Here is a 26,963-nt window from a genome sequence, read left to right as displayed (position 1 = left end):
GGGAAGGAAGTATTCAAGTGGATTGGAGAAATGCACGTATAGTTCCACTATATAAAGGAAAAGGGTCATAGCAGTTTTAGAGGGATCAGTCTGTTGAGTGTAGCCTAAGGGAAGGAAGTATTCAAGTGGATTGGAGGAATGCATGTCTAGTTCCACTATAAAAAGGAAAAGGATCATAGTAGAAGTGTAGTCAATAAGGTGTATGCAAGGATGTTAACAGAAAAGATTAGGAGGTGAACACAGGGAGTAACTGAGGAAGAACATGGGTTTAGGAAAGGTAGAGGCTATGTGAATGAAACAAGTTTTTGTAGCAAGATGTGTTTAAGTTCTGGCAATGGGCAAGGATGCCTTTCGGACTTCTTCCATGGATTTGGAGGTGCAAGACATACAGTAGCATTATGGAGTGTATTGCATAAGTATGGTATAGGTGGAAGGACATTGGGCAGGACAATAAAAAGTTATTACACAATCAGTAGAGTTTGTGTGAGGATAGGGAATGGAGAAATTGTGTAGTCTGAGGGGATCAAAAAGCCTTTTCCTCTTTATAAAGGGGGGTGACTAAGCTACAGCATGCATCCACCCTACATACATATACCAAAGGATTACAAAGGATTACAAAGGCGGAGCATGCCGACAGGAGACCTTTTGATCCATATCTAGGTCGGATGCGAAAAAAAATCATATTAATAATAAACCAATAAATAAAAACTATAATAATGTAAATAACAAATAAAATACATAAATAAATGCATAGGTATAGTTAAATAATGAACAAACAGGTAAATAGTAAATAATAATAAATTGACATATAACTAATAATAAATGAAAATCAGACAGACAAATGATAACAAAACAAAAGCAAATAATATAAGATAAATTATAATCATTACAGCATCTTACTTAGGTATTTATCTGATTCTTAAAGCTTCGAACTGAACTACATTGCACTACCTCTGCAGGAAGTTTATTCCATTCATTTACTACACGGTTGGCAAAGTTGTTTCTACCTACTTCCAAATTGAATCTATTTCCGGATAGTTTGAGACCATTGTTTCTTGTCTGATTCTCATTCAATGTGAAAATTTGGTCACTTTTGATGTTGTCAATTCCCTTTAAAATCTTAAAGACCTGTATCAAGTCACCTCTGAGTCTACGCTTTTTTAGGGAAAACAGATTCATGTGTTTTAGTCGATTTTCGTATGATTTATTTTTTATATTTGGAATCAGTTTTGTGGCTCGCCGTTGTACTTTTTCCAGTCTGTCAATGTCTTTAATGAGATTCAGTGACCATACAGAAACAGCATATTCCAAATGTGGACGAACTAACGATTTATATAGCTTGTTAATGAGTGATGGACTTTTGAAATCAAAAGATCGTGCAATCAGTCCCAGAATCTTATTTGCTTTCTCAGAGGCTGAAATACACTGCTTGGATGATTTGAGGTCGTTACTGATAATTACGCCGAGATCTTTTTTCACTATCCACTTTTGTTAACGAATTTCCAAATAACTTGTAATCGTACTTGCTGTTATTTTTACCTATGTGCATTACCTTGCATTTACTTGTGTTAAATTTCATTAGCCACTTTTCAGACCATTGCTGTAATTGATCTAAATCTTCTTGAATATCTAATTGGTTTGAGTGATCATTTGCCACTCCACACAGTTTTGTATCATCAGCAAATTTGGAAACAGTAGATTTTAGTCCATGGTCTATATCATTTATATATACTATGAATAGAAGTGGCCCAAGAACGGAACCCTGAGGAACTCCACTTGCAACACTTTTCCATCCAGAAGTTTTTCCATTTAAAACAACTCTCTGTTTTCGACCATTCAACCAATTACTAGTCCAACCTAATAGGCTACCACTTATTCCATGCAAAGCTAATTTAGTAAGTAGTCTTTCGTGTGGGACGGTATCAAAAGCTTTTGCAAAGTCTAGATATATTAAATCTATATTGTTTCTTTTGTCATAATTCGAGATACCAAAGGGCCTTTTCTCCTTTACAAGGGAGGTGGCCAGACGAGGCATGCACCCACCCATCCCACAATAATCCAATCCATTCACTGCCCCTCCCATCTATGCATCTCATGGATTATGGATTATCCCTGTCCCCATCACATTTCTTGGGTCAGAGGCAATGCAGCAAGACAACTTCCACAGCACGGCCCAATAACTGGTGCTGGCTTAACTAACCCCCCTTTATAAAGGGGGGTGACTAAACTACAGCATGCATCCACCCTACATACATATACCAAAGGGCCTTTTCTCCTTTACAAGAGAGGTGGCCAGACGAGGCATGCACCCACCCATCCCACAATAATCCAATCCATTCACTGCCCCTCCCATCTATGCATCCCATGGATTATGGATTATCCCTGTCCCCATCACATTTCTTGGGTCAGAGGCAATGCAGCAAGACAACTTCCACAGCACGGCCCAATAACTGGTGCTGGCTTAACTAACCCCCCGTTCTACTTGAGGTATACATTGGGTAGACAAGAGACCACTGGCGAGTACCATTTCCTCATCCATTTACAATCACTATTCACTCTTGTGTTTTGTATTCTCTCTTCTTTGTTTGATTGTCATCCCTTTGAGTAGTGTCATTTCCTCATTCATTTACAATCTCCACTAATTTCTACTGTATATTTTGCTTTCTCACTCCTTTGCTCAACTGACAATCAATGAATCAATTAATCCAGTGCCCTTGGCCTCTCTTCCAGAAGACTTGTGGCCTCCAGGAAGCTGGTAACAGCCTCCAGGCAGGACCACAAATCACTTAGAAAAGACAAGGGTGCTGATGTGTCTGGTCTGCAAGAGGCTGCACCACTGGATTCCCCGTACAACTACAAGAGGAAGACCCTCCCTTGGAGAAAACCTACTCACAAGAGATGTCCAGGAAGTCTACAAGCAGACACATCCTATTTCCCACCTCCCTAGGGAGATGTGTGGCACCCACTCTCCATACCAGCCCAGAAAGCTCGACTGACATTCCAAGTTCTGGTGCAGTAGTATCTTCATGGTAGGACCACCCTCCAACCCCAAGAGTTGGGAGCCAACTCTCAAAAAATCCCATGCCACCGGCTCTATGCAGGTGGCACCAATCCCTGGGAGCAGCTTTGGTTACCCAGGTGAGTACCACAATCCTACATCTCATACCTTCACATTTTTCTGCACTGGGGGGGGGGGGGTGATTCTCCCTCATCTACTATTAGCCAGAGATGTAGAGAGTAACCCTATGCCCATCACAAAATACACAGGTCCAATATGCTCCAAACCCATTACCCCAAGCAGACAAAGGGCTCAGTTCAGTGAAACTTGTGCAAAAACTAGGCCCACCTCACTTCCACAACACTTGCTGACACAAATCAATACATACATACATATACCAAGGCATTTTCCCCCTTACAAGGGAGGTAGCCAAAAAGGAAAAGGCATAAAATCATTCCCACCCATTCCTTCCCTGAATACATTCCACACCCTTCCACCCTCCCTCTCATCTTAGCACCTCCTGGATGACAGGTCATCCCTGCACCTTGTCCACTACCCTGGGTCAGAAGCAGTGTTGCAAGACACAGTACATCCACATCAAGGCCGCTTCATTAAATTGGCGACCCCCCCTCTCCGTCCCCCCATGCATAAATGAGAAGACGGGAGAAATCCCTTCGGGCTGTGTCAAATTTGCTCACACATACTACCTCACCCCCATACCCCCGCCCATTCCACCTCATGCATCACATCATCATCCATATACAACCATTCTCCATTCACCTGTCTTCTGTCCTCTCCCGTCCTTCCTCAACAGACATTCCCCTCTTCCCCAAAGCCCCTTTCACCCCATCCATCCACTTCATCCTAGGACGTCCCTTCATGTTCACTCCCTCCACATCTGCTTTCCATACCTCTTTTACTAGTCTTTCTTCACTCATTCTTTCCATGTGTCTAAACTATCCTAATACTCTTTCATCAACCCTATCTCCCAACCCCCTTTCCACCCCTGTTCTCCTCCTCACCTCATTTCTCACTCTATCAAGACTAGTAACTCCCATTATACTTCTCAGACACCTCATCTCAAACACATTCAAACTCCTTCTCTCTTATGTTCCATGTTTCTGCTCCATACAGTGCTGTTGGCACAATCACTCCTTCATACAGTCTCCTCTTAGCATCCATTCCCAATACACAAACACAACTTCACTCCCACCTTCCCGACCCCACCCTGCACCCTTACCCATACCCCTACCCTTGTCATCCTCTCTCCTCTTCCTCCTAACCCAGATCTTAATCCTTCCCCCATCAGTGCCCCAACCCTGGACAACAATGTACAACACATAAAAACAGAACACACAATATAAACATCTTGCAATACAACTCGGATGGCATCAACACAAAAAAACATGAACTCGAATACTTCCTCAAACAACACAACATACATGTTCCCATCACACAGAACACAAAACTCACTCTCAAAAAACACCCATTTTTCACAACTTCACTACCATTAGATAAGACCGGACCGACGACAACAGTAGTGGAGTCTTCACCCTGGTTCAACAGTCTATCTCCTTTGTGGACACAAGTGCCATTACCGAAACCCTCCTCCCTACCACAGACACCACCACCAAAACACAATTAATTCAAATGCGCACAGGCAAGAAGTCCACAATAACAATAGTTAACCCATTAAACTCCGATGACAAGATTATTGTCATTTGGTCAAATAAAACAAAAAATCATAAAACACCAAAATGTTTGATCAAACACCAAAAAAATACGATGTCAGTCCTCGCTTCGTGCGAGGACTGACATCATATTTTTCTGGTGTTTGATCAAACATTTTGGTGTTATGATTTTTTGTTTTATTTGACCAAATGACAAGAATCTTGTCATCGGAGTTTAATGGGTTAATGTATATACCACCTACAGTTCCAAATAACTTTGGGCTTTGCTTTAATCAACTTGCCACCATCCCTAACCTTATCATTGTGGTGACTCTAACGCAGAGTCATTGACTTGGTACAGGTAGTCGTCGACTCATGACCTATGTGACTTATGACTGATCGACTTTGCGACCACGAGATAGTGCAATAATATTTAACATTTAATAGAGTAATAGAACTGCAATGTTATGCCTGGCAGTGCAGTACAATTACTCTGCACGCTGCGAGACCCAAGTTTGATAGTTTTGGCAGGCTGCCGGCAGCGTCGGCATCCCTGCCACCTAAATATTCTTTCATTTTGTTTGAAGTAAAATGTTTCCTAATTTTCCATTGCATTTTGTATTTTTATGTTTTGCAATTAATAAAATGTAACTGTAAAACTTTTTTTTATGCCTACGCTAGTCTATTGTCAATAACAATATGTTCGGTACAGTACGTAAACGAAAAGAATGTGTTTTGAAGTAAAAATATTCCTAATTTTGCCTTGCATTTTCATATGTTTTGCAATTAATAAAATGTAACAGTAAAACTTTTTATGCCTAGTCTGTTGTTGATAACAATATGTTCGGTACAGCGTTTTGTATTTTTAAGTTTTGCAATTACATACATACATATACCAAGGCTTTTTCCCCCTTACAAGGGAGGTAGCCAAAAAGGAAAAGGCATAAAATCACTCCCACCCATTCCATCCTTGAATACACTCCACACCCCTCCACCCTCCCTCTCATCTTAACACCTCCTGGATGACAGGTCATCCCTGCACCTTGTCCACTGCCCTGGGTCAGAAGCAGTGTTGCAAGACACAGCACATCCACAGCAAGGCTGCTTCATTAAATCGGCGACCCCCCCATGCATAAATGGAGAAGACGGGGAGAAATCCCTTCAGGCTGCATCAAAATTTGCTCACACATACTACCTCACCCCCCACCCACACCGCCCATTCCACCTTATGGCATCATCCATATACAACCAATCCCCATTCACCCTCGTCTTCTGTCCTTTCTCGTCCTTCCTCAACAGACATTCCCCTCTTCCCCAAAGCCCCCTTCACCCCATCCATGCACCTCATCATAGGACATCCCTTCATGTTCACTCCCTCCACATCTGCCTTCCATACCTCTTTTACTAGTCTTTTTTCACTCATAGATTTCCATGTGTCCAAACCATCCTAATACTCTTTCATCAACCCTATCTCCCAACCCCCTTTCCACCCCTGTTCTCCTCCTCATTTCTCACTCTATCTAGCCTAGTAACCCCCATCATCCTTCTCAGACACCTCATCTCAAACACATTCAAACTCCTTCACTCTTACGTTCCATGTTTCTGCCCCATACAGTGCTGTTGGCACATCACTCCTTCATATAGTCTCCTCTTAGCATCCATTCCCAAATGTCTATTCCTCATTACACTTTTTAATCCACCAAGGCATTTACTCGCTTCTCTCAATCTACATGCTACCTCCACCTTTTCCTGCCACATTTGCACCCAAGTATCTAAAACTATCCACTTCCTCCAGTCGCTCTCCCTTAATGTTCACTTCCAGACTACTGCCACTTTCACCCCTTGTACATCTCATCACCTTACATTTACCCACATTTATCTTCAACTTTATTCTATCACACACTCTCCCATACTCTGTTACCAACTTCCTCAATCCCTCCTCCGATCCTACCACAAGTGCAGTGTCGTCCACAAAAAACAGCTGGCTCACCTCCCACTTTTCTCCATTTTCTTTAACCATCTCCAATCCCTGACCTACTACCCTTGCATTTACCTCTCGCACTACCCCATCCATGTATAAGTTTAACAGCCAGGGCGACATAACGCATCCTTGACGAAGTTCCACCTTTACCTCGAACCACTCTCTCTCTCCATTTCTAATCCTGACACAAGCTCTACTACTCTCATAAAAACTCTTGACAGCTCCTAGAAGCTTTCCTCCTATCCCGTATATCCGCAAAACCTCCCACAGTGCCTTTCTGTCTACCCTGTCATAAGCCTTTTCCAGGTCCATAAAAGCCCAAAAAACATCCTTCCCCTTTCCTATAGCTTCCTCACATATCTGTCTTACCACAAAGATCTGATCGACACAACCTCTACCTGTCCTAAATCCACACTGTTCCTCACCAATTCCCTCTGTTCCTCTCCTAATCCTCTCAATCAAGATCCTCCCATAAGCTTTCCCAACTACACTTAACAAGCTAATCCCTCTGAAACTACTACATTCACACTTGTCCCCTTTTCCCTTGTAAAGTGGAACTATACAGGCACCCCTCCAGTCCTCCAGCACTCTACCCTCTCTCAAGCAAACATTAAATAACCTCACCAGCAATTAATAAAAAGTAACAATAAACTTTGTTTATGCCTAGTCTGTTGTCGATAACAATATTTTCGGTACAATGCGTAAACGAAAAGAATGTGTTTTGAAATAAAAAAAAATCCTAATTTTGCCTTGCAATGATTTTAATTTAACCAACAAAAAAAGTATTTGTAGGTCAAAGATGACAGGACTTTATTCAGTATTCATAGGCCTAGGCTACATTTCTTAACGAAAATTAGAAAAAGGTTAATGAATATTAAACAACGTAGCTCAAAGATAATAAGATTTTATTCAGTATGCATACGTTTCCTAAAGAAAGTCTGATGGTAAAATAATAAAAAGGTTAAAAAATACAGTATTAAATATCATAGGTCAAAGATGATAGGATTTTATTCAGTATGCTTAGGCCTAGGCTACGTTTCCCAAAGAAAATCAGATAAAATTATAAAAAGGTTAAAAAATACTATACAACATAGTTCAAAGATGCTAAGATTATTTCAGTATGCTAAATATAATATACAATATATATATACAGTAACAAAAATAATATCTAAAGGGTAATATATATATATATATTGTGACATCATGACATGTGTAAGAATGGTAAGAATGGAAAGACATGATTTAGAACAAGAGACTTTACTCCTGACCGGTTTCGCCTTTGAGGCTTCTTCAGAGGTAATATTACCTCTGAGGAAGCCTCAAAGGCGAAACCGGTCAGGAATAAAGTCTCTTGTTCTCAATCGTGTCTTTCCATTCTTACCATTCATATATATATATATACATATATATATATATATATATACTGTATATATATATAAAGTCTGACTTGTGTCCAGACCAGCTTACGACCTGTCAACTACTACCTGTATACTAATAACTCCAACACAGACAGAGAGCTTGATATACTAACACAACTTGATTCATTGACAATCATAATCATACACATGTTCCTCACCAAGCCCTCTACACCTCCTCCTCTCCTGGTATCTTCTGCTCCCCAACATCATGGAAAGTGGTCAAAGCCCTTGGATCTGACCACCTTCCAATCATCATCACCACTAAAACACGAAGCACCCCCAATTGGCCACAGACACACATTTACCAATTACAAGAAAGCAAACTGAGAAGTTTTTACTGAAGAGACAGAGGAACATTTTGAGACACAAAACAGTACACCAATCACAAACATATGTGCACAGTTTAAATACAATCATACAAAATACAGACAAGAAATACATCCCCAGAAGCAACAGAAAATTACACAACCCCAGCTTTACACCAGGAATCCAAGGCCTTATCAAACAACAGGATACATTTAAACACAATACCCCCCCACACCTATTCCTCAAAACATAGACCAAATACAAGGACTAAACACAGAGATAAACAACAAAATACATAAACAGACAAAAAAATTGGCAAAATTTTGTCAACACAATCATGAAACACCAGTAAACTGTACAAAATATTCAACAGCATTACACTATCCAACATTAACATGATACATTCTCAAACTTACAACAAGCAAACACTCACAATTCATTTTGCACAGACACACCATCTCACCCCTCACCCTGACGAATGATGCACCATTCGACATAGAAAAACTTCCACACAAACCCAGACTATCCACCTTTCATAGACAGCCAGATGAAACATATGATCTGCCTGTGGTCCTGACAATGTAAGTAACATCCACTGGACCACACCGCATACATGCATTTGCCAACATTGCAAACTACCTACTCACACAACACTATACCTGACATCTGCAAGCATGGGAAAATAATCACCATCCCTAGTCCTAACATCACACCACGCAATCACATTTCTCTGCACCCTGTCCAAAGTCACAGAATGCCTCATACTACTCATCATGCCACTTATCCCTTTACTGAATCACAACATTGTTTTAGACCACCACACTCTACACTCCACCAAAACAAGATGCACCCCAGTTGGCCACAGACACACATACACCAATTACAAGAGAGCTAACTGGGAAGCTTTTACTGAAGAGACAGAACAACATTTTGAAACACTTAACAGTACACCAATCACTCCTTCATATAGTCTCCTCTTAGCATCCATTCCCAAATGTCTATTCCTCATTACACTTTTTAATCCACCAAGGCATTTACTCGCTTCTCTCAATCTACATGCTACCTCCACCTTTTCCTGCCACATTTGCACCCAATGCTGTGCACACTTTTAATACAATCATACAAAATGCAGACAAGAGATACATCCCTAGAGGCAACAGAAAATCACACAACCCCAACTTCACACCAGAAATCCAAGGCCTCATCGGACAACGAGACACGCTTAAACACAATACTCCCACACCTATCCCTCAAAACATAGCAGACCAAATACAAACACTAAACACTGTGATTGCCAATAAAATACATGAACAAAAAACACAAAATTGGCAAAACTTTATCAATACACTTGATCACAAAACAAACACCAGCAAATTGTACAAAACACTCAACAGCATTACACTATCCAACAGTAACACAACACGCTCTCACGCAGCAATAATCACAACAACAGACAATCTACCCTCAAACAGACAACAAACAAACACACTCATAAATAATTTTGCACAGACAAGCCATCTACTTCTCACCCTGACAACCGACGCACTATTCGACGTAAGAAAGACTTTCCCACAGACTCAGACTATACACCCTTCATAGACAGTCAGACAAAACACATAATACATAATATCAAGCACTCATCTGCCTGTGGCCCTGATAACATAAGTAACATCCACCTAAAACACATTGGACCACAAGGTATAAATGCACTCACAAACATTGCAAACTACAGCTATTCACACAACACTATACCCAACATCTGTAAGCATGGTAAAATAATCAACATTCCAAAACCGAACAAAGACCCAACAATCCCAACATCGCACCGCCCAATCACACTTCTCTGCACCCCCTCTAAAGTCATTGAATGCCTAATACTTCAACTTGTCACACCATATATTCACCTTGCTGACTCAAAACACGGTTTTAGGACACTACACTCCACAAACACTCTTCTGATAAACCTCACACAAAGAATTTTAGATGGCATCAATTCAGATAGGCCTCACCACAGAACACTTCTTATAACATTAGACATTAGTAAAGCTTTTGATGCTATCCCCCGCCACAACCTGACAAATAAAAGATATAACACAGACATGCACAATAACACCAAAAGATGACTGGCCAATAATCTGGCAGGTAGGAATGCTTATGTGTCATATAATGGCCAATCATCTCACATCAGAAACATTAAGAATGGAGTACCACAGGGCTCTGTTCTATCCCCCACGCTCTTTAATCTATACATGCATGACTTACCCACACCAGACACCTCAGATATACAAATCTCTTCCTACGCAGACGACATAACAATCACATGCACACATCATAACACAGACAAAGCTGCAGAAATAATCCAGCCATACCTTGATACACTCAACACATGGTTCATCACAAACAGACTTAAAATAGCTCCAACCAAATCTACAGCAACACTTCTCACCAACTGGACAAAAGAACACAAATACATACCTCATCTCTACATCAACAACACTCTAATACTACACACAAAAACACCAAAAATTCTTGGTGTAACATATGATACATCCATGTCTTTCAAACAACACATCACAAACATAAAAAAAAAAGCACACTTAGACTTAACGCACTTAAGTCAATCACTGGAACAACATTTGGACAAAACAAAGAAACTAATACAACAATATACAAACAATGCATACGCTCAGTGATGAATTATGCGAGTCCTGCATGGGCTCCTAATCTCAGTGAGACACACCACAACACCCTTCAAATCATACAAAACAAGGCCCTAAAAACAATTACAGGCTGCACAAATACAACACCTACAGACCATTTACACCATGAAACAAAAGTCCTCAAAGTCAAGGACCACCTCGACATGAGAGGCACACAAACACTTGCCGCAGCCATCACAAACACATCACACTACACTACATAGCAGACACCCACACACACCAAGAAACATTAAAACAACACCCAAAGACCTGTATCACACACAGATACTCTCTTCTCTTACTCCACAACCACCAAATACCAGCCTCCAGAAACATATTCATAATATCACTCACCGCTCCATTAACGCACTGAAAGACAACACACTGCTGCATGCCAGACCCCGTGATATCCACCCTTCTGAATCCTCTCTCCCACCAGGCCAGACTGCGGTGCAGCCACCACCCAGCACTTCTAAGCTACCAGAAGAGGCTGGATGACCGCATTGTGAACAGCTGCCCAGGATGTAACACTTCACCCCATACCATACAACACATAATGGAAGACTGCATTATACACAATCATGCATGCAAACAACACAACATACACTCTATAAAGGATTTGTGGGAAAACCCAGTTTTGGCTGTGGCATTCCTTGGGGAGACGGGACTGCTCGGACAGACAGTCTAGGGAATGACAACAACAACAACAACAACACTCCCCTGATAAACCTCACACAAAAGAGTTTTAGATGGCATCAATTCAGAAAGGCCCCATCAAAGAACACTTCTCATAACACTAAACATTAGTAAAACTTTTGATGCCATCCCCCATCACAACCTTACAAACAAAATATGTAACACAAACATGCACACTGATACAAAAAAATGGCTGGCAGGAAGAAATGCCTATGTGTCAGAGAAATCTACAACTTGCTGAGATCAATAAAAGTGGCACTTACTTACATGGACAAAGAAATTATTAGTCACACTGATAAGACCAAGACTGGAGTATGCAGCGATACTATGGTCACCCAGTACCAAAAAGAATACAAGGAAAATTTAAATAATCCAAAGAGCAACTATGAAGATGGCCCCAATACTTTCAGAACTGTCATACAAAGAGAGACTGTCAAAACTAGAGTTACCAATCCTGGAATGAAGAGGAGAAAGAGGAGACTTGTTGACCATCTATGAAATCATGAGGGGTATGGAAGTCCTTGATAGAGAATTAGAGGAGGACATGGAAAGAAACTCAAAGAGGACAATTATAGAAGAGACTTAAAACTTCCCCCATACAGTGGTGGATGTATGGTACAAACTGGACAGAATGATAGTGTGTCCAAAAATCATACATGAATTTAAGAACAATTTAGATACTGTGAGATAGAGAAACAGGACACCATGTGAGTAGCTCCCCTTCCCGTAAGATACAACTAGGTAAATACACATACATACACACAAAAGATTCTTGGTATAACATACATCTATGTTATTCAAACAACACATCACAAACATAAGGACTAAATGCACACACAGACTTAATGCACTGAAACCAATCACTGGTACAACATTTGGACAAAACAAAGAAACTAATACTACAATATACAAACAATGCATACACTCAGTGATAAATTATGTGCACTCCACATGGGCCTTTAATCTCACTAAGACACACTACAACACCCCTCAGACCATACAAAATAAAGCCCTAAAAACAATTACAGGCTGCACAAATAAAACTTCTTTATTTCTTTGAAAAGAAGTTTTATTTGTGCAGCCTGTCTCCCCATCTTCTCCTTTTCTGCATGGGAGGACGGAGAGGGGGGTTGCCGATTTCATGAAGCGGCCTTGCTGTGGATGTGCTGTGTCTTGCGACAATGCTTCTGACCCAGGGCAGTGGACAGGATGCAGGGATGACCCGTCATCCAGGAGGTGCCAAGATAAGAGGGAGGGAGGGGGGTGGAGGGAAGTGGAATATTTGGAAATGGAATGGGTGGGAGTGGTTTCTATGCCTTTTTCTTTTTGGCTACCCCCCATGTAGGAGGAAAAAGCCTTTAGTATATGTATGTACAAATTAAACACCTACAGACCATCTGCACTATGAAACAAAAGTCCTCAAAGTCAAGATCACCTTGACATGAGCAGCACACAAACACTTGCTGCAGCCTGCATAAACACAGGATACCCACTACACTACATTGCAGAACACCCAAACACTCAAAAAAACATAAAAACAACACCCAAATACCTATATCACATGCAAATACTCTCTTCTCTTCCTCCACAACCACCAGACACCAGCCTCTAGAAGCAAATAATCATACCACTCACTGCTCCATCAACTGAAAGAGAACACACTGCTGCATGCCAGACCCCCTGATAACCATCCCTCTGAATCTTCTCTCACCCAAAAGGACAGAATCCACCTGACCTGACTGCAATGTGGCCACCATCCAGCCCATCTAACCCATTAAATTCCCATGACAAGATTCTTGTCATTTGGTCAAATAAAACAAAAAATCATAAAACACCAAAATGTTTGATCAAACATTTTGGTGTTTTATGATTTTTTGTTTTATTTGACCAAATGACAAGAATCTTGTCATCGGAGTTTAATGGGTTAACCCCTTCCATACGGTACCGCACACGTAGGCGTCATGAGGGCAAGTGGATTCGCAATGCTGCCATATCGGCGTCTTGATTATATTTATTATAGTCGCCCGTGTTTTTACATTCTCTCTAATCTGCTCTTAATCCCATTCTCTGTGGTTTTCAAAATTCACGGGTGAAAGAGAGAACGATCGATATAAGCCGTGACTATATTTTATGATGCGAGTATTATTACAACACGTCGTACGGCTGGCATTGGCTGCTGCCCGCAAGATTTAAGTCCCATAGTGAAGTGGTTAATGGGTTAAGATACCCGAAGAGGCTGGATGACTAAATTGCAGATAACTGTCCACGATCTAACACTTCAACCCACACAACACTTTATGGAAGGCTGCATTGTACACAATCATGCACACCAACAACAGAATATACACTCTACAAAGGATTTGTGGGAAAACCCCATTTCAACCATGGCATTCCTTGGAGAGACGGAACTGCTTAGCCAGAGAGTCTAGGGAACTACAACAACAACTAACATTCCTCTTGCATCCAAAGCCCCCTTTCATTCCATCTTCCCCTCAAGTTACATCCATCCACTTCTGCTTTCTACAATTTTTTTGCAAGTCTTTCTTCACACATACTTTCAACATACTCTTCCATATGATGACACCTACATAGCCATCATGGGGCATGAGTGGGTACATGAGGATGCCAGGGTTGGCATCCTGATTATATCTATTTTGTAGTTGTAGCTGAGTAACCCCTGAATTATGTGAACTGGTTTGTTCATGTTTTCTGTTTATTATTATTACTCAGAGAGAAAGAGAATAAGTAAATTAGTAGTGACTTTATATTTTATAATGCGACTAGTGTCATGCATCATCGTACATCAGCTGTGCAGGAGAATTTGATTTGTATTGAGGAGGTTAAACCAATTCAGTGTTCTTTAATCAAACCTATCTGACTTCTCTCTTTCCACCACTGGTTCCCATCCTCACCTCCACATTTCTCACATTATCCTCATAGCACGTACCATGCTTCTTAAACACTTCATCTCGTGTATGTACTTTAATGAGCAAAATTAATGAGCCATTACAGTATCATTAGTTACCAAGGGTATCTTACCCTTATAAGGAAGAACTAACCAAGGAATGCAACCGCTCCCATCCACCAGCCTTTGTCTAATCTTGGCTCCTTGTAGAGCAGTTTTATGGTCAACATAAAGAAATGAAATAAAATTAAATTCAAACCTGCTGGTTCCAAAAGCAACTGGAGGCTTGTTATCTCAAGAGGTCCTCACACCTGTAAAAAAGTATACAAAATCTTGTACAAATCTCAACTTAAAATAGCATTCTCAACATTTTTAAAAGTTTTCAGCAAATCTTTGTTTACATTTTACCAACGGACAATTTTCACTAGTCCAGGCAATTCTTATGAGTCCAAGTGATGTTGTCATCATTTAAAAATACTATATTTCGCTTGTTTGCGAAAACGTCGTCATAACTCAAAAAACTGAATTTACACTGAATCTACACAGACATATTCATCTTCAAAAACGGATTTTTTTGGTAACGGTGTCATATCTGTAGCTCAAAAATTGACCGCTAGGGAGTGCTAAATGTCCCAACGACATAACCTTACATGTTCCAACTTGTTCCAACAAATATTTTAGACTTAGTAAAGATTATGATTGTTTCAACTTCTATAAACTTTAGAGGCGTATTTGATGCTCCAAAAATTTTTCCACCTGTGGTGTTTGAGGGCATTTTATAATATTGAGAGCGTGTTGAAATTTTAAAATGCCTCTCCTGAAAAATTCGATATTTTGAGTTATGACGACGTTTTCGCAAACAAGCGATATAAGCTTTAGGAGAGGTACTGGGGAGAAATTAGTGAGGAGCAGCATGGTTTTTAGAAAGGAAGAGGATGCGTGGATCAAATTTTTGTGGTAAGGCAGATTTGTGAGAAGGCTTTGAAAAAGATAAGGATATATTTTTGGACCTTTACAGATTTGGAAAAGGCTCATGACAGGGTAGGAAGCCAATATAAGAAGTATTTCAGATATATGGGATTGGAGGAAAGCTATTAAACTCCGATGACAAGATTCTTGTCATTTGGTCAAATAAAACAAAAAATCATAAAACATCAAAATGTTTGATCAAACACCAGAAAAAATATGACATCAGTCCTGCGAAGCGAGGACTGACGTAATATTTTTTCTGGTGTTTGATCAAACATTTTGATGTTTTATGATTTTTTGTTTTATTTGACCAAATGACAAGAATCTTGTCATCGGAGTTTAATGGGTTAAGATACCCAAAGAGGCTGGATGACTAAATTGCAGATAACTGTCCACGATCTAACACTTCAACCCACACAACACTTTATGGAAGGCTGCATTGTACACAATCATGCACACCAACAACAGAATATACACTCTACAAAGGATTTGTGGGAAAACCCCATTTCAACCATGGCATTCCTTGGAGAGACGGAACTGCTTAGCCAGAGAGTCTAGGGAACTACAACAACAACTAACATTCCTCTTGCATCCAAAGCCCCCTTTCATTCCATCTTCCCCTCAAGTTACATCCATCCACTTCTGCTTTCTACAATTTTTTTGCAAGTCTTTCTTCACACATACTTTCAACATACTCTTCCATATGATGACACCTACATAGCCATCATGGGGCATGAGTGGGTACATGAGGATGCCAGGGTTGGCATCCTGATTATATCTATTTTGTAGTTGTAGCTGAGTAACCCCTGAATTATGTGAATTATGAGAATAAGTAAATTAGTAGTGACTTTATATTTTATAATGCGACTAGTGTCATGCATCATCGTACATCAGCTGTGCAGGAGAATTTGATTTGTATTGAGGAGGTTAAACCAATTCAGCACTCTTTAATCAACCCTATCTGACTTCTCTCTTTCCACCACTGTTTCCCATCCTCACCTCCACATTTCGCACACTATCCTCATAGCACATGCCATGCTTCTTAAACACTTTATCTCATGTATGTACTTTAATGAGCAAAATTAACAAGCCATTACAGTATCATTAATTACTAAGGGTATCTTACCCTTATAAGGGAAATACCTATCAAAGGTATGCAACCACTCCCATCCACCACCCTTTGTCTAATCTTGACTCCTTGTGGAGCAGTTTTATGGTCAACATAAAGAAATGAAATAAAATTAAATTCAAACCTGCTGGTTCCAACCAAAGCAGCTGGAGGCTTATCTCAAAAGGTCCTCACACCTGTAAAAAAGTATACAAAACCTTGTACAAATCTCAGTTTAAAATAACTTTCTCAACATTTTTAAAAGTTTTCAGCAATTCTTTGTTTACATTTTACCAACGGACAATTTTCACTAGTCCAGGCAATTCTTATGAGTCCAAGTGATGTTGTCATCATTTAAAAATACTATATATAACCTTTAGGAGAGGGACTGGGGGAGACATTAGTGAGGAGCAGCATGGTTTTTAGAAAGGTACAGGATGCATGGATCAAATTTTTGTGGTAAGGCAGATTTGTGAGAAGGCTTTGATAAAAGATAAGGACATATTTTTGGACCTTTATAGATTTGGAAAAGGCTCATGGCAGGGTAGGAAGGCAATATAAGAAATATTGCAGATATATGGGATTGGAGGAAAGCTATTAAACTCCAATGACAAGATTCTTGTCATTTGGTCAAATAAAACAAAAAATCACAAAACACCAAAATGTTTGATCAAACACCAGAAAAACTGACGTCGTATTTTTCTGGTGTTTGATCAAACATTTTGGTGTTTTATGATTTTTTGTTTTATTTGACCAAATGACAAGAATCTTGCCATCAGAGTTTAATGGGGTAAAGGGCCATCGAAAGTTTTTACAGGAGTGTTAGAGTCTGTGTTCAAATGGGAAATGAAGAGTGAGTGGTTTGAGGTAAAGGTGAGACAGCGTCAGGGCTGTGTCATGTCGCCATGGCTGTTCAATGTGTTCATGGATTGGTACATACATGATGACAATATGGTTTAACGTCACACACTCCCCCCTATCGGGAGGCTAGGACGGTGCCCCTCACAGAGGGCTTTGTAGCGTGGAATTTAATAAACCATGCCCTTGGTTCATACATATACCAATAACTATTTTCCCTTTACAAGGGAGGTAGCCAAAAAACAAAAGTATAAAATCCACTCCCATCCATTCCATCCCCACACACTCCACTCCCACTCACCCCTCCTCGCTCCCTCTTATCTTGGCTCTTCCTGGATGATGGATCCCTGCATCTCATCCACTGCCCTGGGTCAGAAGCAATGTAGCAAGACACAGTACATCCACAGCAAGGTTGCTTCCTTTAATTGTAGATAAATTGTACACTGAAAGGAGCAAGTACATGTCTTGGGGGACTGAAAAGTGTCATGAGAAATAAGTATCTGGGAATGGATGCAAAGAGATTATATGAAGGGGTGATTGTGCCTATGACACTGGCAGAAACTTGGAATTTGAGAAAAGCAGAGAAGTTTCAATGTGTTTGAGATGAAATGTCTGAGAAGTATGGTAGGGGTTACAAGGTTGGCTAGAGTGAGAAATGAGGAGGTGAGGAGGAGAGTGGTGGTGGTAGAAAGGAAGGTGGCAGATATGGCTGATGAAAGGTTATTGGGCTGGTTTGGACAAGTGTAAAGAATGAGTGAAGAAAGATTAGCAAATGAGATGTGGAACGCAGAAGTGGATGGAGTGAACTTCAGGAGACAACTGAGGATGAGATAGATGGATGGGATAAAAGTGGCCTTGAGCAAGGGAGAAGGGAGAGGACAGGTGTAAGTGGAGAATGGATGTGTATGGAAGACATTTTGATGCAGACTGTAGGGATTTCTCCCTGTCTTCTCTATTTTCTGCATGAGGGGACAGGGAGGGTGGGTCACTGTGTAAGTGAAGTGCCCCTACTGTGGATGTACTATGTTTTGCTACATTGCTCTCTGACCCAGGCAGTCGGCAGGAGACAGGGATAATCCTTCATCCACGAGTAACTCAGATAAGTGGGAAACATGGGTGGTGGATGGGAGTGGAATGGGTGGAAGTAAGTGATGCCTTTGACTTGGTTACATCCCTTATAGAATAGGAGAAAAAGAAAAAAAAAAAAAAAAAAAAGTACTCAAAAATCTATACAACCTACCACATATACCACACAAACATACTCAGATCACTAAGCAAGCCTTTCAAAATAGACAATCATATTCAATATTCCAATGACCCCCTGCCATAAGCCCAACAGATAAAAACTTTCCACATTATCCAGCACTGACATAGTACTAACAGGGAATAGGCCTGGCTAGATTCAAACTGTCCCAGATGCAACCACTACACAAAAAGACATCTCAAACTACAATGCCCCACACTAACAATCCCTCAACAACAACATAATTTATCTTCCCTGAGTGACTTGTGGATCCATCTGGAGGCTGATGCCACCTACCTGAAGACCTTGGGTCTTCTGCATGAGAGACTGGGGGCAACAAATTGATTGTATGTATTCTATGTCTGTCAGTCAGGGTGGAGGTAATAAATTTCTTGTTCCTATACAACACCAAGGCAAACTCCAGTCCACCAAATACCAGCCTCCGGAAACATATTCATAATCATATCACTCACCACTCCATTAACACACTGAAAGACAACACACTGCTGCATGCCAGACCCCCTGATATCCACCGTTCTGAATCCTCTCTCCCACAAAAGGACAGAGTCTACCTGGCCAGACTGCGGTGTGGCCACCACCCAGCACTTCTAAGCTACCAGAAGAAGCTGGATGACCGCATTGTGAACAGCTGCCCAGGATGTAACACTTCACCCCATACCATACAACACATAATGGAAGACTGCATTATATACAATCATGCATGCAAACAACACAACATTCACTCTATAAAGGATTTGTGGGAAAACCCAGTTTCGGCTGTGGCATTCCTTGGGGAGACGGGACTGCTCGGACAGACAGTCTAGGGAACGACAACAACAACTCCAGTCCATCTCAATACATTCCACCTGAGAACCTCAAACTCTCCTTAAAGGTATCTTTCCATTTACATGTGCACAAGACTCTCCAACTCAGTGTATCAAGACATTTTCCATCACCCAGTGCATGAAACTATGCTATGCAGTCTTCTACAAGACCAGGGTAACAGACTGATGAAACTAAACTGACAAGTTTCTTTTAAGACCCCTTGTAGAATGGTGTGTACCCCTCTGTACCAAAGGCCCTTTCCCCATTACAAGGGAATGACCAAATCAATCAATCATTGCCTCAAGTCTAAGTGGAAAATCCACAGCCAATGTCGACTGAGAGAGGTCTATAGGTTGGTTTTGAAGATAGGTAACTTCACTGTCCATCTTGCAGGACCACCACATACAGGTACCCATCATTAGTCCCTGCTATAGACATTAACAAGGCATATGATAAAGTTCCCAGACATATACTGTCAAAAAATATCATAAAGAGATATTCACAACAATGACATGAAATGACAAACTAACTTCTAAACAGTTGATGGTACAGATTAACCCAAAATAACTAAATTTCTATTCTGTACCAACAAAATGGTACAATTTAGTCACCCCAAGGAGCAATACTCTCTCCAATGCTAAGCTATACACAAGCGATCTCCCAACACTAGATCCAGAATACAACACCAAAGCACTCACTTATGCAGATGACCTGAGAATAACAACCCATCACAGCAACTACAAAATAGCAGTTATGAGCATCCAAGCATACATACAGGGTCTAACAGATAAATCCGTACAAACTTTGAAGAGGTTTTAAGCACTTAAAAAGTAACATATGGCAATTCTGATTGTTTCCAGATACTTCCATTTGTCTAATAATTTAGCCAGTTGTATACTAGCACTGGTGCAATAAACATTAAGCAATGGAACAAGCCAAATGTTCAGCCATATGCGAACTTCGTCGCGCGGGTCACACTCATAGCGCCATAATAAGGATGCTAAAATACTCCAGACAAACTGTTTACGATGTTTGTAAACGTTTTGATGAGACCGGCGAAGACCAACGAGCTGCTCACAAGCCCAGAAGGGGCAGAATTCTAACACCTCACTTTTTAGCTGGTCTCAAGAGAAGTGTCAATGCAAATCCAGCCTTACCATTATCGACATTGGCAAAGAAGAGAGGTGTCAGCACAATGACAATTCACAGAGCATTAAAGAAATTGGGATTAACCTCATTCTCACAAGGAAAAAGACATCTTTTGACACGAAAAATGAAAGAAATCCGCTTGACCAGGTGCCAAAAGCTGTTGAACTGGATGAAGTCGAATGGCTCAGTCATCAAGTTTTTTTCCGACGAGAAGATTTTCACGGTTGATGCGACTTTCAATAAGCGGAATGATTGCTGGATAGCCTCCTCATCCTCAGAGGTTCAACACAAGACAACGACGAAGAAACCAGCAAGTGTCATGGTGCTCTGTGTGGTGTCAACTGAGGGGGACGTCTTCACTCACTTCTTCAACAACAAGGAGAAAGTCAATGCCGTTGTCTATTGCAAAGTTCTAGAAGAGAAAATAATACCCTGGATGAAAGATAAGGCTAGTGGCAACCAGTTTGTCTTCCAACAAGACTCGGCTCCAGCCCACACAGCGAAGAGGACCACCAACTTTCTCGAAGGGTCAAATGTGCAGTTCTGGAACAAAGAGTTGTGGCCCTCAAATTCGCCAGACCTAAACCCTTTAGATTAATATTTTTGGGTGCGAATTGAGGCCAAGGCATGTGACAAGCCACACAGAAGTATAACAACCCTGAAGACAGACATCAAGAAGGCTGTGGGTTCATTATCAAAGTCTGAGATCATCAACGCTGTATCCAAGTTTCATAAACGCGTTGAAAGCGTCATAACAGCTGAAGGTGGTTACATTGAATGAAATCATTGTGCTTATTGCCTTTTCTAAATATACTGAAAATTTCATAACTCTGTTTATTATAACCCGAGATATTAATCTTAAAACATGTGATAAGAAGTTGTACGGATTTATCTGTTAGACCCTGTAGACAAACAAGGACAATGGCTCTGAAATAACAGAATGGAAGCCTCAACCAGAAATCATCCGTAAACTGTTCATTCCAGACAACCATGAAAAAGACAAAGAAATAAAATAATAACAATAATAATAATAGTGATACATACATACATATACCAAAGACTTTTTCCCCCTTTGGGGCAGAAACATGGAACATAAGAGAGAAAGAGAGAAGGAGTTTGAATGTGTTTGAGATGAGGTGTCTGAGAAGTATGATGGGGGTTACTAGGCTAGATAGAGTGAGAAATGAAGAGGTGAGAAGGAGAACAGGGGTGGAAAGGGAGTTGGGAGATAGGGTTGATGAAAGAGTATTAGGATGGTTTGGACACATGGAAAGAATGAGTGAAGAAAGAGGTATGGAAGGCAGATGTGGAGGGAGTGAACATGAGGGGACGTCCTAGGATGAGGTGGATGGATGGGGGTGAAGGGGGCTTTGGGGAAGAGGGGAGTGTCTGTTGGGGAAGGACGGGAGAGGACAGAAGACAGGGGTGAATGGAGAGTGGTTGTATATGGATGATGTTGTGATGCATGAGGTGGAATGGGGAGTGGGATATATGGGAAATGAAATGGGTGGGAGTGATTTCTTTGCCTTTTTCTTTTTGGCTACCCCCCTTGTACATACATACATACATACATATACCAAGGCTTTTTCCCCCTTACAAGGGAGGTAGCCAAAAAGGAAAAAACATAAAATCATTCCCACCCATTCCATCCCTGAATACACTCCACACTCCTCCACCCTCCCTCTTATCTTAGCACCTCCTGGATTATGGGTTATCCCTGCACCTTGTCCACTGCCCTGGGTCAGAAGCAGTGTCGCTAGACACAGCACATCCACAGCAAGGCCGCTTCATTAAATTGGCAACCCCCCCTCTCTGTCCCCCCATGCATAAAAGGATAATACGGGGAGAAATCCCTTCAGGCTGCGTCAAATTTTGCTCACACATACTACTTCATCCCCCATCCCCCCGATGGGGGATGAAGTAGTATGTGTGAGCAAAATTTGACGCAGCCTGAAGGGATTTCTCCCCGTATTATCCTTTTATGCATGGGGGGACAGAGAGGGGGGGTTGCCAATTTAATGAAGCGGCCTTGCTGTGGATGTGCTGTGTCTAGCGACACTGCTTCTGACCCAGGGCAGTGGACAAGGTGCAGGGATAACCCATAATCCAGGAGGTGCTAAGATAAGAGGGAGGGTGGAGGAGTGTGGAGTGTATTCAGGGATGGAATGGGTGGGAATGATTTTATGTTTTTTCCTTTTTGGCTACCTCCCTTGTAAGGGGGAAAAAGCCTTGGTATATGTATGTATGTATGTATGTACAAGGGGGGTAGCCAAAAAGAAAAAGGCAAAGAAATCACTCCCACCCATTTCATTTCCCATATATCCCACTCCCCTCCACACTGATGATGATGATGATGATAATAATAATCATAATAATAAAAAAACAGCCAAACCCTTCCACTGGAAAACAACAGTAAAGTTCTAGGCCTCATTTTTTATAATTGTCTGATCCTTAGCCTGCACGTCTAAGATCTGACAGTGAGCAACAAGACATATACTAAACTCAACTGCAACTACAGGCACCAGAAGGAAACTCTAATTACTGGCTCTAAACAATTCATAAACACCAGTCAACTACACTTCTACAGCTTGATCTAAACAATCATCAAAACATGGACACTACAAAACTATAAAAAAAAAAGTTATCTAAAGAAATGCCACATGAGGACAAAGCATTTATTGGTACGATGCTCTCCTTGTTACAGCTTTATCAAGTACCTGATAAAACATGTGAAAAGTCATACTAATTAACCCATTAAACTCCGATGACAAGATTCTTGTCATTTGGTCAAATAAAACAAAAAATCATAAAACACCAAAATGTTTGATCAAACACCAGAAAAATATGACGGACTGACGTCATATTTTTCTGGTGTTTGATCAAACATTTTGGTGTTTTATGATTTTTTGTTTTATTTGACCAAATGACAAGAATCTTGTCATCGGAGTTTAATGGGTTAAGGTTCCATCCTCACTTGGCATTTCTATAGATAGACTTGTCAGCAACTGCCTATTACACACAAAATAAAGCATTGGGAATAACAACAGGATGCACCAAAACAACCCCACTCAAAAACAAATGTCCTCCCCATAGGATATCACATAAAAATGATGGGCACAAAGTTCTAAACTAGAGACTTCAACCCCATTTGACCACATTACATCACACAGGCACAATTACACAACCAACAGAATGTAAAAAATAAATAAATGAATAAAAAAGTAAAATAATGAGAGGGAGAAAAGGGTAGTGGATGGTAATGGAAGGGGTGAGAGTAGGTGCATGTCTTCTGACTTGGCTATCTCCCTTACAAGGAGGAAAAAGCTCTTGGTATACACACTTGAAATAATACTATAGTGAGATCTCTCATTACCAGACGTTAATTAGCTGTGTTTTTGGTGTTGTTGGTGCTGTTGTTTAGTGCGTGCAATCACTATGCCACCCAAAAACCACTCCAAAACACAGCTAATTAACATCCGTTAATGAGAGGTCTCACTGTACATACATACATATACCAAAGGTTTTTTTCCCCTTTACGGGGGACATCCTATGAATACAATCACCTTAAGAAGAGTTCCTCAATAAAGACTTAACCGTTGGTCTACAGGAGCGTTTCTAAACCAGGGTTCCCCAGAACCCTAAGGTTCCGTAAAAGGTCCCTAAGGGTTCTGCGAGAACAAGTGAGATGAGTTAATGCACCTTTGATTTTTTATTTAATTTCATATACGTAATATAACTAAACACACACAACACATTCTTTGTTATTGTAATAACGTAATATAGACATCATCCTATCTAACCTATTATTATGACAAAAATAAAATGAGAAAGATATGGTATATGTTTTTTTTTTTTTTTTTTTGCGCATGGGTTCCTTGAGACATGCAATTTATTTTAAAGGTTACACAAGGTTGAGAAAGACTGGTCTACAGCATAAAAGTATTAATCAGTAGACAAACTTACCTAGTCAGTGGATGCAGGCTGTCATCATGATCCTCACAACTGCAAATGGAAAACCAAATAAATCCATATTCTAAACACCCTTTCCAAATAATCTAAAACAACATTTCTCAGTATAACTTTTTTCAACAGTTTGCCAACAGGCACTTCCTATGGGTCCAAGTGATCTGTCATCATTAAAAACTAAAGCAGGGGGAGCAAGTAATCATTTTACATCACAGACTGCAATTAAGTGCACCCATTAATTACAAAACGTACCAGTATGAAAGATGGTTTACTGCTCTCATTAAGAATTTCTTCTAGTATTTCCAGTACACGAGCCTGTAAATGAGTTTTCATTAGCAAAGAAAAAGGAGTCTGGTCACATTGTAAAAATATACATATAATTCATATATATAAAATACACACACACACACACACACACACACACACACACACACACACACACGAGTACAAATTAGGAATGACGATTCTGTTCAAACTAATGCCTGTGCATTTAGATAGAAGGAAGCCTTGCAAAAACACGTACCTTTACAGTTCATGATTTGTTCCTGTTATATGAAACCATCTGGCATTAATCAGAGAAGATTCTACGGGGTTCAAATTAAGATACACGAGTGTTCAATTTTTCTTCAAAATCTCTCATCTATGGAACACAATGGCCTAACACCAGCTGGAAAAAAACTAGAGTTCCTTCTTCAATCGGCAGTACTTCTACCATTTTCCCTTCTACAAAAACACCAACCCTCCTTGCTGAAACCATAGCACATCTGAAAACAAGTCAACAAATCCTGCAGGAATATGACTGGGGACGTGTAAACGGTGCCTTTTTTCACTCTGTTGACCGAATGTGGCTTTGTGTATGCATATTGAACTGATACCCCATTCACCATTGTAATGCAGAGAAATATTGTAGTCAAAGTAATTTCTGCTATTGTTGCAATGAATTGACATTCAAATTATCATCAGCTGGGAGTACACACCAAAGGTTGGCTTCATTCAAATCACCAAGAAGGTTTCTCTGAATAAGCTTCCATGTAGCTACCCTTCCCATTCCAACCAGTTCAGCAGGATTAGTAAACTAGCCCTAGCCAGGAGTACTGTGGTCATCCCCATTTCTCCTCCATTGAAGGTTGTCTCTTGTAGAGACAAACCTGCATGTGGGATCAACATCAAAGAAGCATGCCACATAACCAGAGTTGACATTCACGAATTACGTCGATAACAGGCCTAGACCAAATCTCATGGAACATTCTATGATTTGATACAAAGTCATTCCAATGACATCCCCATGACATGCCAAAGGAACTTGGTACCACAGACATAAAGTGGCTGAAGAAAGTCCTGCCAGACAGCAGTCTGACATGGCCAACAATGATCCACAGAAAAAAGCAAAGTGCATGCAGTTATGACACTTTCACTCGGAATGCAACCTGGTGGCGGTGGATGGTGGTAGTGGTGATAGGGGGAGGGTGGGATATTACAACCAAGCTCTTGTGCATATCATAGAAGGTGGTCAATTAGGATGAAGTGAGGCGAGTAGAAATCCCACTTTGTATCCTTATCCTACAAAGAGTCAATGGTTAAGTTTTTTAATGTAGAAGAGAGTAAGGAACATATCGCTTGTTTGCGAAAACGTCGTCACAACTCAAAAAACTGAATTTTTGAGTTATCTATACAGGCATATTCATCTTCAAACACAGATTTTTTTGGTAACAGTGTCATATCTGTAGCTCAAAAATTGACCGCTAGGGAGTGCTAAATGTCCCAACGACATAACCTTACATGTTCCAACTTGTTCCAACAAATATTTTAGACTTAGTAAAGATTATGATTGTTTCAACTTCTATAAACTTTAGAGGCGTATTTGATGCTCCAAAAAATGTTCCACCTATGGTGTTTGAGGGCTTTTTATAATATTGAGAGCGTTTTGAAACTTTAAAATGCCTCTCCTGAAAAATTCTATATTTTGAGTTATGACGACGTTTTCGCAAACAAGCGATATATCATGAGGCACATAGCTGCTGCCAAAGCAGTCATCTTTGCCCTATGCACCTGTACTGTGTAACAGTCATTGCTGAGAATTGGAGGAGTGCAAGATTAGAATGTGAAGCCAGCACACTTCTGGTTTTGCCTGCAGTCTTTATCTGTTAATGTACAATATATATATATATATAT

The 26,963-nt window shown here is 40.5% G+C and overlaps 1 long non-coding RNA gene across 3 annotated transcripts in view; it reads right to left on the bottom strand.

Moving 5' to 3' along the window:
* LOC143030989 (uncharacterized) overlaps positions 1-26,959 on the bottom strand; it is a 39,050-nt gene extending 12,091 nt beyond the window's left edge. Inside the window, exons 1-4 of one of the 3 annotated variants that reach the window (XR_012966965.1) lie at positions 25,044-26,959; positions 24,789-24,827; positions 16,896-16,947; positions 14,782-14,984 (exon numbers count right to left, since the gene is read on the bottom strand). This is a non-coding gene — a long non-coding RNA (uncharacterized LOC143030989). Of the gene's footprint in view, positions 1-14,781; positions 14,985-16,012; positions 16,948-24,788; positions 24,828-25,043 lie in introns of those variants that run through there. The other 2 variants (XR_012966964.1, XR_012966963.1) reach the window with 2 other exon arrangements.
* Between the last annotated feature and the right edge of the window lie 4 nt (positions 26,960-26,963).

The sequence above is a fragment of the Oratosquilla oratoria genome, chromosome 12 (genome assembly GCF_046742065.1).
Source record: "Oratosquilla oratoria isolate Oo_2021 chromosome 12, ASM4674206v1, whole genome shotgun sequence".
NCBI lineage: Eukaryota > Metazoa > Arthropoda > Malacostraca > Stomatopoda > Squillidae > Oratosquilla > Oratosquilla oratoria.
Note: the sequence above shows the minus strand (reverse complement) of the source record. Positions and strands in the feature narration are given on the sequence as shown.